Here is a 12,714-nt window from a genome sequence, read left to right as displayed (position 1 = left end):
AAGTGCGTGTGCCCGTGGAGACTTCCCGAGCACATCCACTTTACCTTATCCGTCCGTGGCCAGAGCTTGAGTTTTGGGATGTCTCAGTTCTCAACTCCGACCACGCTGAGAACTGAGGGCAGCTGTGCGGGCACAGGAAGCTCCCTCCCTAAAGAAGAAGAAACTGTTCTTCTACTCCGCTGTGGCCAGGCCACAGAACCCACTGAATTAGCCTCCTGAAGGGACTTTCGGTTTTAACACCCTCACCAATTTAACTATCGCCAAAAAAGCTGGAAACTGATTGGAGATATCTTACATTCATGGCTTCTAATTATTTGCACACCCGTCCTTAATCTCTGTGCCGCCTGTTCCACCATGCAGGCCCTTTTTCTGGCCAGAGAAACCTCACCTAAAACCTCCACTTCTGATCTTTTCTTCTCTGTGGACTCCCAACTCTCTCCCCCTCCTACCTGACCTCCGGGGGTGCCTCTCTCTCAGGACTTCTCTCTAGGCCCTCTATGGACCTCTTTTGCTCGGGTCTCTTCTCTCCAAGAGCTCCCTCCCCTCCCTTTGCAAAATCCTGTTTCTTATTTACCACTACCATTCTCTCTTTCTCCTCCCCTATTGGCCAGGGGCCCCTCCCTTCTTCATTGTGTCCTTAAGTCCCTCCTCCATCAGGCCTTTCTCCACCTACTATTGGCTCTTACATCAGTTTGCAGGATACCAAGGCCCAACCCCAATTTTCTTGCAGGAAATTCTGGCCCTGTCCTGCCTTTGGCTCCAGTGTTTCCAGCTGGATCTGGGTGCCAGGCTCCCTATGAGCCCCCCTTCTCTTATTCTCCACCCCCAAACCGCTATCCAGGACCTGTGGACATGGTATTTAAAGTTTTAACAGTCCCAACTAGTAGAAACAGGCCAAGGCTGTATGCCAGGCCTGCATGCAGCAGAAGGTAATGCTCCAAACCCAGACTCTTGTGGCAGCCTTGAGGCCGGCAGAGCAACAGACGCAAGGCCCAGGAAGTGCTCGGCCCAAGTTCAAGCTGCAAAAAGAAATCCCAGCAGCTTGCTTTAAGTATGGCAAGCAGGGTCACTGGTCCTGGCGGGGCCCCTGCTTGCAGCTGCCCAATAAGCCCTGCCCTGACTGCAAGCAGTCCGGTCACTGGCAGAGCAATTGCCCTCTTGGGCAAAAGGCTTTTCCTCAGTGCCTCTATGTGGAGGACAAGTCGCGTGAATGGGAGGCCAATCCAGCCAGATGGGTGCATTGCTCAAACTTCTAGGACACGGCCTGGACTCGGAGAACCCAGGATATGTTGCAACTAGTTGGTAAGTCCATCTCATTTCTTTTAGACATGAGGGCTACCTTCTCTGTTTTGCCATCACACCCTGGACTTCTAGTTTTCTCACAGGTCTTGTTTATGGGAATGGATGAGACTCCCTTCTTTCCCCTTTTTACGCCACTCCTGATATGCAGTTTTGCCTCAAGCTTGCCTTCATACAGGACCACTGGCAGTTGGAACCACTGGACTCCATCCATCTCCAGCTCACCAAAAGGCTAAACCCTGCAAATCCCCCTGTTACTCCTCTCTCTTTTTAAAAAAAAATCCTTACAGGACCACATCCGCAAAGTTTCTCCAGTCACTGCCAAACAGATGTTCTTCCTGTCACCCCTCAAAACCACCACCAGCCAATCTCCCCTCCCCAAAATGCCCCTAATCAGCAGGAAATACCAGATGAATAAACGGCGCCCCTATTCTATTTAACACAAAAGGTCAGAATGTAAGGTCAGTGGATAATGGGGGATGGTCACATGGGGAACACAGACCCGTGAACTTTGGCTAGGACTGCCCACAACCAAGCACGCCAAAAGAAACTTCCCAGGAGCCCTTTAAAAAAAAGCAACCATCTGCCAGCCGGTGAGATTTCAACACGTCATATTAGCTCGCCCACCCTAGGAACCCTTTAAATATCCCTCACGTGGTTTAATCCTTGCAACTTCCCTGGCCTCCATCTTTCCTCGGGGCCAGGGAACCTCATTGGGTGGGATGCGCTCTGTACTCAATAAAGCCTTTTATTATTCTACACTTCATGGCTCCAGCCCCTTCCTTCTTTCTCGGTGGGGAAAAATACCGTACAGCAGTGATCACTAGGACTTAAACTCTAACTGCAAAGTGTAGAAATGTAACCACCCTTTTTCTAAGTACTTGTAGAATTTACAGATTACTCAGCAAACTGTTCAAAGACTATCCAAGAGGCACTTCCAGCATTTCATCAGCCAAGGACTAACTTTCACGTGGACAGGCCCACACACCGTGATCCTGACAACTCCCACTGCTGCTAAGGACAACTCTTTCCTCCACCCTGATTATCTGGAGCTCAGAAACAGAAAGACAAAACTGACCTTTTGTCCTATTTTCTATTCACCTCTCAGCCTGCCTCACCCAATCAGGGGTGAGGGACCAACACCTATATGTGTCTCCCTACTAATTAAACAAAAACCTGTATCCTAATCTATCTCACCCCAAATATTAACCTAATCTCACCCCATGAGCCTCTTCCAGTTCCTAGTACACTACCCATCAATCTAAGGACCTAACGAGCTATACAGGTAATTCCTCTCCTTGTTACTGTAAAAAATTTCTATAAAAATTGTTGGAATCCATGGGAGTCCGAAAGACCAGAGTAACAGGCTTTATTGAAAGGAAGAAAGGAACCCTGCCAGGCACTTCTCCTGGGGGAGAAGAGCACCAGTTACAGACTAGGGGCGAGTTATATAGTGTTTGGGAGAGCCTGAGGGGATACTGAACAAAAGTCCTGGTATGTCCGGAGTACTCCTCCTTGGGGGGCTTCGAGCATGTGGGTGTTGAATCAAAAATCCTAGTATGTCTGGAGCCCCTCCTTGGGGCGGCTTGTCAGCTTTTTGGAATTTCTCTGTCTCAGGGGCAATAGTCCAGTAAGGGTGAGGTCTGACAGATAAGCGGAACATCAAGAGGGCAGTTTGGAATTCACGTATCTATCATTTCTTAACTCTGTGGTTACATATAAAAGAAAGGCAGTTATTAATTTTATAATATATGGTGAGGGGTGATGCATCCACAAATACACTTGTTCTTACCTAATTCGAGTGTGCTGATCTCAAATCTGATATTAGTTTTTCTCTGTAAGCTACAGTTTTTTTTGCAATTTAAGATTTTATGTTTTCATCTTATTGTAAAATTTTCAACATTTAGTTTAACATAATGAAGTAGAATGTCTTCTTGAGCTTCATCTTTGTGAAAATATAATAATTTATATAATGCAGTAAATACACTAATACACTAAAAGATATGATTGCATCAGAATTTGTCTACAATTTCCAAATAGAACATATTAAAAACACTTATTTTAATTCAAAAATTTGTGAAAAACTTATTTAAATTCCATTCAGGCAAAAATTTGCGTTTGTAGCTCTTGCATTTGTGTACTTGTTGAGGACAATCTCGTTTGATGCTCCAGTAGTAGTCTGCCATCACTAACAGCTCCAAGATTTTCAGGAAACTTATCAAAGTGACTGTTCAGGAAGTGAATCTTAATGCTCATGTTACATCCAACGTCTTGGAAAGCCAACAGCAGCCTTTGAACCAGAAGTTCATAGTTTTCTGCTTTTTTGTTGCCAAGGAACTTCTTTGTATTGAATAACTGCCACAAAAGACTGCCATGCTGCTTTCTCCTCCTTATTCATCTTCTGGAAAATTCTTTATCATGTATGAGGGTTCTAATTTGAGGTCCATCAAATACACCTGCTTTTATCTTCTCGAAAGACAAGGCAGGAAAAGCAGAAATAATATGTTGAAAGCATTCACTTTCTCTATTCAAAGCCTGAACAAACTGCTTCATTAAGCCAAGTTTGATGTGAAGTGGGGGAAAGCTGATCCTGTCTCGATTAACTACAGGTTCATTCACAATATTTTGCATCCATACTTCCAGAGCTTCACATTTTGGCCACTCATTCTGTGTCCAGTGTTTGTCCCGAACTCGCTGTTCCACAAACACAGAAAGCAAATATACTTTGTGAAACCTCTTTGTTGTCCTAGCAGGAAATTTATCATTTTAAGATCCACACAAATGATCCAGTTATGCTCCTCATACTTCAGTAAGTTGGGGACAATTTTTATGTCATTATAATCTTCTCGAAGATGAGTTGAATAACCAATTGGAACCGCTGCATAAACATTACCATTGTGTAGGAGAACACATTTTAGACTCCGTTTAGAGCTGTCAAGAAATAGCCACCATTCTGTTGGACTGTAAGTGGTAACACCTAGCTGGCTGAGAAGACTGCTGATATCATGACAGTAAACAAAGTGTTTGTCTTCGGAAAAAAAGTCCACAAAAATTTGTTCACACTTCCTGAAATGGGATACTTTAGCTGACCAGTGAAGTGCATTCTTTTCTTGAAGCCTGAAGGCTAATAACTCAGCTGCTTTCTTTGATAGGTCCAAATAGCTTACTAAGTCATTCAATTCAGGTTGGCTAAACTGCTGAGGGGTTAATGACTGCTTGGAAGTTTTTTGAAATGTTCCATACACCCAGTATGATCTCATTGTCTTGTATTCTTGGGAATATCAGTTCCCCTTGAGCATTTATTATACATTGACTATCCCTTGTTATTTTACTTGATTATTAGCCCAGCTGCTAGAACTTGCAAAGTATAAGGACATTTTTTTATTTTATCCCCCATAGTGTTGATGAGCCAGACATGAATGGCTGGGACACTAAGTCCTGGAGAGTCCTGCAGCTGAGATGATGGACATGTGTTGGCTAAGGTAAGCTTTATTTCTGTTCCGTCAGTTACTTGGTTTATTTTTGTGGGGTTTGGTAGAATGTGGTAGGGCTGCTAGTGATGTTTCTCTATTCTACATTTACATTGGTAGTAAAATATATGTTGAAGCTCACTGCTTGGACTTAGGGAGTCATGAGATGTCCTTTATGGAGTCCTGGCTGTGTTGGCATTGTGAGCATCCGGTTCAGCTCCTGCATCTGTCATTTAGCAGGTGGGGGTCTGTCATTTGGCTCAATATCTGAAGTTTGGTTATGGGGTCTTGGTTACATATCAGAAGTCTGTCTTCAGGGCTTGTGGTTAAATTCATATTCTGCTGTGCACCTGGGGTCAGGGGTCACTTTGCATGTAGCCTCATGTCCCAGTTTCCAGTGTGGGGCCCACGAGCAGCTCCAGTTCTAGGGCATGATGTATGGACTTTAGTGGCCAAGATGCCATGTCAGTCTCTGGCATTGGTGTTTCCTAGACTCAGTTGGGTCTGTAGACCAGTGTTTGGTGCCAAGTCTTCTTTTTGGTTTGCGGGTTTGTCCAGTGCTCATTTTAAGTCCTCTAGGGTGCACAGGGCCCTGATTCTGTCTAAGGACTCTGGTGTCTGTTCAGTAGTAGTTGTTGTGTTCATGTAGGCAGGAAGCTAGATATGGATGGGGAAAGAGAGCAAAGTGAATGGGAGATTCTATTCTGCTCCAGCGAAACATCTCAGCATTCTATTTAGTCTAATCTGATAGAAGGCTTCAATATTCATAGGCTTGATTGCACGTTAGAGAAATTCATTGTGTTCTGAGATGTCCATTGTCCCCTCAGCCCTCTGGTTCAGGTTTAGGAGAAGTTTCCCCAAGGCACTGCTGGTCAGATGTTTTGAGGAAGTGAGAAGGAAATGATTTCATTGTAGGAGAACCATGGGAGTCAGAAACGAGAAGAAAACACTGTGAGGTGCAGAATTGAGATTCTTGATGGTAAAAAAAAAAAAAAAAAAAAAGGGTAGTCCTTCCTAGGTGAAATATAGAAAAATGATCCAAAGAGAGATCTGAGATTTTTTCTTTTTTTCTTTTTCTTCCTTTCTGTTAAGAGAAATGCACTAGGCATGTTGCAGGTCTATCACAACTTTTTCCATTGGATTTTACATTTTTTACATTGATATGAGAGAGAGAGAAAGAGAGAGAGGAGCATGAACTTATTTTTCCAATTAGTTGTTCCATTTAGTTGTGAACTTCTTGGTCACTTCTCTTAGGTGCTGAGATGTGTAACAAAACCCACAACCTTGGCTCACAAGGAGGACACTCAATGCACTGAGCCATCTGGTCTGGGCACCAAAATGTTTTTAAAATTATTATATTTCAGTTGAAATTATTTTAGAATTCCAATTGCAATGTATGTTACAGGTTATTTAAAATTGAGTTTGTAAGTGTAAGTATAAGGACTTCCTGCTTTATCTGTTACTAATGATTTCAAGGTCAACTGTCATGAAAGGAGGAAATAGGTTATATAATTTCAAATCTTTGAAGTTTGTTGTCACTTGCTTTATAGTGCAATGTGGTTCCTTTCAAATGTGTCCATCTGTGTCTCTGCTCTTAGGTCTTGAGAACACGTTGGTGGCAGTCAGGAGGAACAGGGGTGGGTACAGTGCATTAACTGCCAGTGGTTCTATTGCAGGAATCAAAGGAGGACAAAAATGCCCAGACAACTTGATGAAGGAAGTAGGATTTATTTAGCTGGTGGAGCAGTGTGACCCCCAAAGAGGCAACCAAACACGTGCTCCCCAAAGTTAGATTTCTTACATCTTATATACCTTTTATAGAATAGAGGTTGTCATGCAAGGGGCTCATGATCCCTTTGTCTAGAGGTATAAGTCACTCCCATGACTCCAGGATGAAAGGGTGAACTTAGGTAGAATCAGAGGATAAGTGTTTGAATATTTAATTGAGGAATATAAACATTGTTTCTTAAAAACTTTTGAGAAGAGCCTGACCAGGCGGTGGTGCAGTGGATAGAGCGTCTGACTGGGGTGTGGCAGACCCAGGTTTGGGACCCCGAGGTCGTCAGCTTGAGCATGGGCTCATCTGGTTTGAGCAAAGCTCACCAGCTTAGACCCAAGGTCGCTGGCTTGAGCAAGGGGTTACTTGGTCTACTGTAGCCCCACGGTCAAGACATATATGAGAAAGCAATCAATGAACAACGAAAGTGCCACAACAAAAAACTGATGATTGATGCACCTCATCTCTCTGCATTCCTGTCTGTCTGTCCCTAGCTATCTCTGTCTCTGTAAAAAAAATAAAATAAAAAAAGCTTTCGAGAACAGAAAAGGGGAAGGGATTTTCAGATGAGTTCTATGTTCTTTACTCAGTGTAGCAAGTGGCCCCAGGCACCCTTTCAGAGAACTCTAGGAAGTAGTTAATCTATAACTGGCTGACTCAGTCACCCCTGAAGGCTCCCTTCCCTTGCATTCTTCTTGTTTTTTCCTTCTCAGGGAAGTGCCCCTCCTTCCTCAGTTGATCCACTTACCTGCTTATGTTAAGTAAGTTTTATATCTCTGTACTGATTTGTTTTGTGTGTGGTAATCTATTGGTTCTGAAAAAGGAATTTTCTATCTTTAATGAGATAGTTGGATGAAACTCATGGTTATGCCCTGGCCCGGTAGCTCAGTTTGTTAGAGCATCATTCTGATACACCAAGGTCATAGGCTCAATCCTCAGTCAGGGGACATCTAAGAATTAAGCAGTGAATGTATGAGAACATTGGTACTGTCATATTTGGAGTTTAGCAGTTCTAACAGATGTGAGTGCCATACTATAGTAGTCTGAATTTGCCATTTCCTAACGATATATCAGGCAGAGCTTATTTTTACAAGGTTAGGTACTTGGTCTTGTTGAAATTAGAAATGAGCAAACTGGGAGTTTTTAAGGAGTTTATCTGAGGCAAAATGACTCTAAACGTTTGGAATGAAGATCTCCAATCCTACAGACTGACAGTGTAGCAATTTCTATTTTATCTATTTATTTTTTTAAAATTCATTTCAGAGAGCGGAGGGAGGAAGGGAGGGGGAGAGAGAGAGAGAGAGAGAGAGAGAGAGAGAAGGGGAGAAGCAGAAAGCATCTACTTCCATATATGCCTTGATCAGGCAATTCCAGTCTTTTTATTTGTTTATTTTATTCATTTTAGAGTGTGGAGAGAGAGAAGCAATTATTATTATTATTATTTTTGGTGAGAGAGAAAGAGGGACCTATAGTGACAGATAGGAAGAGAGAGAAATGAGAAGCATCAATTCTTTGTTGGGGAACCTTAGTTGTTCATTGATTGCTCTCTCATACGTGCCTTGACTGGAGGGTACAGCAGAGCGAGTGATAACTTGCTCAAGCCAGCGACCTTGGGCTTCAAGCCAGCAATCCTGTACTCAAGCTGGTGAGCTTGTGCTCAAGCCAGCGACCTTGGGGTTTTGAACCTGGGTCCTCTCCATCCCAGTCCAATGCTCTATGCACTGCACCACTGCCTGGTCAGGCACCATTTCTATTTTACAGATTAAAAAATAGGCAGAGAAGTTGAGAATGTTGCCTTAGGTCACGCAGCTGGTGAGGGCAGAGCTGAGACTCAAACCCACTGTGAAATTATCTGAAGTCCATGTGGTATACACCATGAGATTCTCACCTTAATGGGGCAGTGAGGAGAGAGTGAGAGAGACCAGGTACCCAGACTGACCCAGGCACACAGACATACACATGCACATATCCTACCTGGCTTTCACTTCTGATTCTACAGAGGTCAGAGGAAACCAGGACAGGAGCCAAGAGAAGCCAAGGGAGGAGGTTGGTGAGCCTACTAGGAGAGAAGTCTCCACTCCCTGGGAGTAAAAAAAATCCCTTTTCCTGGTAAGTCTGTCTCAAATCCCTCTCCTTGGGCAGTAACCTAAGTAGACTGAGTCCAGCCTTCCATGTTTCCAGGGGTTGAGCTTCTGTATCTCACAGTGTGAGTTCTCTGTGGCCCTCAGGGAACTTTCTGGTTTCAGTAACAGGGGAATGAGGTAATGAGATATGTGGGTTTCATAGTTTTATGGAGAGAAGATTTGTTAGAACTGTAGGCCAAGAGTCCATGGAGGAGATTGGTGTTGACATTCCCATAGCACTTAAGGCACTGTTTGTCAAGCTCATCACTTGTCATCAAAGTGAATAACTTGTTTAACCAGTTACTTCTGTACTAATTACAATCTTGAGAGGGTAAGGGGTCAGTAGACTTCCTCTGAAGTCCCCTCAGAGGTGGGGTATGACCTGTGTAACAGCTATGGCTGTGGAGATATAATTTAATGCTAATGACTCACTCACCCTCCTTGCAAACAGAGGGCTTCTCCCCTGAGTGTCCTCTGGTGTGAGGAGAGTTGACTTCTGTGTAAAACCTTGCTCACACTCCCTGCAAACATACAGCTTCTTCCCTGAGTGTGTCCTCTGGTGTGAAAGAAGATTTGACTTCTGTGAAAAGCCTCGCTCACACTCCTTGCAAACATAGGGCTTCTCCCCTGAGTGTGTCCTCTGGTGTGTGAGGAGAGTTGACTTCAGTGAAAAGCCTCGCTCACACTCCCTGCAAACATACGGCTTCTCCCCTGAGTGTGTTCTCTGGTGTATGAGGAGAGTTGACTTCTGTGAAAAGCCTCGCTCACACTCCCTGCAAACATATGGCTTCTCCCCTGAGTGTGTCCTCTGGTGTATGAGGAGAGTTGACTTCTGTGAAAAGCCTCGCTCACACTCCCTGCAAACATATGGCTTCTCCCCTGAGTGTGTTCTCTGGTGTGCGAGAAGATTTGACTTCTGTGAAAAGCCTCGCTCACACTCCTTGCAAACATAGGGCTTCTCCCCTGAGTGTGTCCTCTGGTGCATGAGGAGAGTTGACTTCAGTGAAAAGCCTCGCTCACACTCCCTGCAAACATAGGGCTTCTCCCCTGAATGTGTCCTCTGGTGTGTGAGGAGAGTTGACTTCTGTGTAAAGCCTCGCTCACACTCCCTGCAAACATAGGGCTTCTCCCCTGAGTGTGTCCTCTGGTGTATGAGGAGAGTTGACTTCTGTGAAAAGCCTCGCTCACACTCCCTGCAAACATAGGGTTTCTCCTGTGAATGTGTCCTCTGGTGTCTGAAGAGATGTGACCTATCATCAAAGCCTTGCCCACACTCTTCATACTTGACAGGTACAATTCTTGACATTTCTACTCTCATAGACAGTTTTTTTGTGTCCACTGAATTCACTTTCTGGCCTCTGCTGGGCGCTTCCTGCATCATTTTCTCTTGCTCACTAGAGCTTTCCATGTGTCCTTTGGGAGGTTTGAAAAAGGCCCTTGAAATTCTCTTCAACCTGGTCCTTTTAAGCAAAGGTTTGGACTCTGCTTTGACCTTTTGACCTTCAGCTCTGTCATCCCAGCTGTGTGTATCAGTATGTTGCTGCTGCTGATTTGGATCCTTTGGGCAGGGATCCTCTGATTGGAGCTCTTTTCTTGTAGATGTTCCTGGGAGAATCTGAGAGGGGTGATTGTGACTCACATGTTGTCTGAGGAATTTCTGACTGGAGAAGGCCAGAGAGCAGAAGGGACATGGGTGTATCTGTGGCTGTGGTTCTGCTGAAAGAGAAAATTTTGGTCAGGACAGATGTTGACAAGGCTGCCTGGACCATATGTTTCGTTAAGACTTGTCCCACAAGTCATTCTTATGGGGTTGACAGTGTAATCTCTGTCTCCCACAAAGTGTTTCTTTACAGTCTGCTTTCTATTCTCATTTTTATGTACTACATCTTCTTTAGAAATCCAGAAAGCCCATATCAAGGGTCTTTTCTATGCACTGCCAGATGAGGGACTGTCAAGTAGCATCAGGGGCTGTTTCACCCCTTGTAGGGGTGGAACAATGCTGACCTTTTCTATATACATGTAGCTTTTAACGGTTATTTAGAAAGACCACTGGCCCCAACTAGGAATTGGCTTCACTCATAGTTTCCCACAGATGATAAAATAAAAATATGTCCTTCCTCAAACCTCACACCAAATACTCATGGTTGATTTTATTCAGTGTCAGCCCATTTCATATACAATGTGAACTCCTCTGTTTCAAAATATTTCCCCAAACATACCTTTTAAAAATTGATTGATTTTAGAGAGACAAAGAGAGGAGGAAGAGGAGGAGGAGGAGGAGGAGGAAGATATATATAGAGAAGCATTTTTTAATTGTTCTACCTAGACATGCAGTTATTGATCATTTATTGTATGTGCCCTGACCCAGGCTCAACCTTGGTATTACAGGATGGTGCTCTACTGACTGAGCTAACCAGCCAGGGCCCCCAGCCATACTTCTTACATGCCTGACTCCCATCCCTCTCCAGCTAATCCACCATCCTCTCTCACTTGGAGATGAAGTAATCTCTGAGAGGATTTCCTACTGAAGTGTATTCTCACCTCACTCAGGAAGGTCCCCAGTGTCTCAGTTTGGATCACAGCACTGCATTTCCAGGCTGCTGGGCATCTATCAGAACTCTGCTCTTACCCTGTATGCTAGACAGGAGTGGCCCTAAGAAAACAGGCCCTGGCCGGTTTGCTTAGTGGACAAAGTGTTTGTCCGGCATGTGAAAGTCCCTGGTTCAATCCCCGGTCAGGGCACACACGAAAAGTGACTATCTGCATTTCTTTCCCTCCCTCTTCCCCTTCTGTCTCTCTTTCCCTCCCACAGCCAGTGGCTCAATTGGTTCGAGCATCAGCCTGATAGCTCAGTTGGTTCAAGTGTTGACCTCTGGCGCTGAGGATAGATTGGCTAGTCTGAGTGTGGACCTCAGACTGGAGTTGCTGCGTGGATCCTGGTCAAGGCAAATGAAGGAATCTGTCTATCTTCACTGCTCTCACTTAAAAATAAATAAAAAGTAACAAATGTAAAGATTTTTCCTAAGAATCAAAGCCATATGAAATGAAACCTTAATTTCTGAAGCATCTGATTAGATTTTACTGATTTTAGAGTGTATGATGAAAACTTCTAAGATGAATTCTCTTTTCTTTCCATTCTGAAGAACAGTTGTGCCCACCTCTAGCTGCTGCCAGCTCTCTCTCTTGCTTGTGGCCGCACTTGATGCCCAGCTTCTGGCCATACTCATCACCGTACCCGACCAGCAGCTCACAGTCTGGCCTGATGACTCGGCAGGTTCGGTAGAAAATCTGCCTGCGATACTGAAAGGCCACCAGGTTCTGCTCTTCACCATCTCGGGCACAGTTCACATACCTGGGATTGAGGCAGATGAAAGAAAAGAAACCCACAGGTGATGAGTTCCTACTACCTCTCAGATCCATGTCCATCTCTGCACCTGACACTCGGGCTCCAATGTTGCCCACTCCCACAGTGCTCCCGGAGAACCTTCTCTTCAATGTCTGAGCCTGTCACCATGTCATATGACTTCCTATGTCCAGGTCCTGCTTACGGTGCTCATCCTGCCTAATACCATTTTCCAAAGCCAGTTCCAGACGTAACCTCCACCCTGATTGGCCATAAAACCCAGTGACCTTTAGCTTCTCTAAACTAACTCAGGTTCTGTTTTATATCACAGAACTTGCTTTTTGATTTTGGACTCTGTGTTTAGATTAGTTCACATCATTCAATACTCAGCCTAAGTCCAACTTTTCTTCAGCGGCCTTTCTCAATTGTCCTCAAATTTTATTTAGGTAGCATTTGATGCCTCACCCAGGTTCCCATAAAAACCTGGAGGTCAGCCTGACCTGTGGTGGCGCAGTGGATCAAGTATCGACCTGGAATGCTGAGGTCACCAGTTCAAAACCCTGGGCTTGCCCAGTCAAGGCACATATGGAAGTTGATGCTTCCTGCTCCTCCCCTCTTCTCTCTCTCTATCTCTCTCTTTCTCTCTCTCTCCCTGTCTCCTCTAAAATAAATAAATAAATAAATAAACCAACAAACAAACAA

General features: G+C 44.4%; 1 pseudogene; it reads right to left on the bottom strand.

The window, feature by feature from the left end:
• Nucleotides 1–12,714, bottom strand: part of LOC136391006 (histone-lysine N-methyltransferase PRDM9-like) — a 45,699-nt pseudogene that overhangs the window by 27,504 nt on the left and 5,481 nt on the right.

The sequence above is a fragment of the Saccopteryx leptura genome, chromosome 1, assembly GCF_036850995.1.
Source record: "Saccopteryx leptura isolate mSacLep1 chromosome 1, mSacLep1_pri_phased_curated, whole genome shotgun sequence".
In the NCBI taxonomy this organism is placed as follows: Eukaryota; Metazoa; Chordata; class Mammalia; order Chiroptera; family Emballonuridae; genus Saccopteryx; species Saccopteryx leptura.
The sequence above is the reverse complement of the archived record's forward strand: the minus strand, read 5'-3'. Positions and strand labels throughout refer to the sequence as shown.